Source organism: Sinocyclocheilus rhinocerous, unplaced genomic scaffold, assembly GCF_001515625.1.
Source record: "Sinocyclocheilus rhinocerous isolate Xijiao unplaced genomic scaffold, SAMN03320098_v1.1 scaffold14580, whole genome shotgun sequence".
Taxonomy (NCBI): Eukaryota; Metazoa; Chordata; class Actinopteri; order Cypriniformes; family Cyprinidae; genus Sinocyclocheilus; species Sinocyclocheilus rhinocerous.
In genome coordinates this window covers 170-2,177 of record NW_015663077.1, presented here as the reverse complement: position 1 = coordinate 2,177, position 2,008 = coordinate 170, and the positions used below count along the sequence as shown (strand labels likewise).

Sequence of the window (2,008 nt, the reverse complement as noted above, 5' to 3'; positions counted from 1 at the left end):
AGAAGAAAAGAAACAAAAAGATGATCAATCTGTTTGTAATGCTAATGAAAAAAGCCATCTGCGAAAGAAGAGTGATCGCAAAAAAAAATAAAAAATTATACTTGATGCGTGGTGTTTGTTTAAAAGGCATTGTGAAATGTTTATAGAATGTTTGAATGGTTATTTTAAACAGGAACCAAAAAAAAAGGAATTTGATAAGGTTTTTTCTTCAGAGGTTTACTCAGTTTTCATGGAGTTTTATACTGCAATGCCAGGAATGGAATAATGTGGAAGAAAAATATATTTTAATTCTTATGAATGTCTTTGTTTTTAATTTGATTTTAATTGGAATGTTAATCTCTGTACTTGTGAGAGCCGTAATGTAATTTTGATGACCTCTCATCATATGTTTATTAAGAAAAAATTACATATGATGTGAAAAAAAAGCACTCTGGGCTTTGAATCCAGCAATCCGAGTTCAAATCTTCGTGGAACCTGTGTGCTTTCTTGCGGCAGGAAAAGAAAAAAAGCACAAGTTTGGTGGTGGTGCTGCTGGCGAGCCTGTAAGTGATTTAGTCTTTGCGGCCCTGTGAGCAAAGGCTGCTCCTGTCAAGGTTCCATGGTGTAACGGTTAGCACTCTGAATCCAGCGATCCTCGTTCAAATCTTAGTGGGACCTGTTTTGCCACCAATTTGCGCAGGACACTGTCCGAAATACATTTTGGCAGCAGTGAGGCCCAAAAGCTCACGTAGTTAACATCGCTTCGTAGCGTCAACACACAGTCTGTTTCTTTAGATAATAGAGCATAACAGGGTAGGACTTAACTTGGAGAATGAGGGCATCAATCCCACTTCCTTTTGCATGCTCTACCATTTCAGCTACTTCCCCTGACCGTGGTGGGGTGACGTCCATCACTCCAAATGGCGCCTTCGCTGAGAGAACGCTATTATAACGGGCATGAAGAAAAGAGGCCATCTCACCTCTGTGCTTGCACCTTTGCACTGGCCGTAATGAAGTTGGAGAATTAACCAAGAGATTGTGCTTTTGTTTTTAAGGCCCTTCTTGGTCTTATTACCCCAGTATATATGTGTTGATTCCTGTATTACGTAGGCTACCTTTGGATCACTCAGGTCGTGCAGCCAACTTCTCCCCTCCCACACTGCCCACACTGGCTTAATGTCTAAGGGACATCTGACCGTTTCAGCTGTCCTCCCAAGATCCCTCTACATGTTAGGTTCAGCCCCATTTTTAAATCCATTCAGAGGCCAACTTTCATTCATTTGCCTTTGACACTGTCTCGAGGTGTTTGATTACGTCCATGTTAGTTCATGTTCCTTCTTTTGTTGTTGCTGTAATTGTTCTAGCCTCTAGGCAGCTAGGGTCTTGTTCAGGCAGGCTCCTTGGTCTAGGGGTATGATTCTGGCTTTGGGTGTGAGAGGTCCCGGGTTCAAATCCTGAACAAGCCCATAGTGAGGTTTGGACCTAAAGCGTTATTTTCTCTTTAGGGTCACGAACAATCAGCAAGTTTTTGGTCATTCAGGCAGAAGCCCAAGCAAAACCAGGCCGGTTAGCTCAGTTGGTTAGAGCGTGGTGCTAATAACGCCAAGGTCGTGGGTTCGATCCCCTTACGGGCCAGCCTCTTTTGTTCTCTGGGAGCTCAGCTCTGCTCTTTATGCAAATTGACAGGTGGTCTCACGGACATACCCACTGTCAAAACAGTGTGCAGTTGTGGCCAAAAAAGCTCATTTGGTAGAGCGTTAGACTGAAAATCTAAAGGTCCCTGGTTAGATCTCGGGTTTCGGCAGATGCCACCAGTCTTTTCCTATTGTTCGAGGGGGCCAGTAACCAATCACTAATCACTGGGTTCCAGCCCCTCTGTCTAACTGCTTTTTGTTTGCCTTTGACACTGTCTCGCGGTTTTTGATTACTTCCATGTTAGTTCATGTTCCTTCTTTTGTTGTTGCTGTAATTGTTCTTTTTTTTCAGCTAGGCTCTTGTCTAGGCAGGCTCGTTTGTCTAGGGGTATGAT

General features: G+C 43.2%; 1 non-coding gene across 1 annotated transcript; it reads left to right on the top strand.

Moving 5' to 3' along the window:
* Positions 1-1,540: 1,540 nt before the first annotated feature.
* trnai-aau (transfer RNA isoleucine (anticodon AAU)) lies at positions 1,541-1,614 on the top strand. Its single transcript has one exon. It is a non-coding gene; the product is annotated as a tRNA-Ile (tRNA).
* Positions 1,615-2,008: the final 394 nt, after the last annotated feature.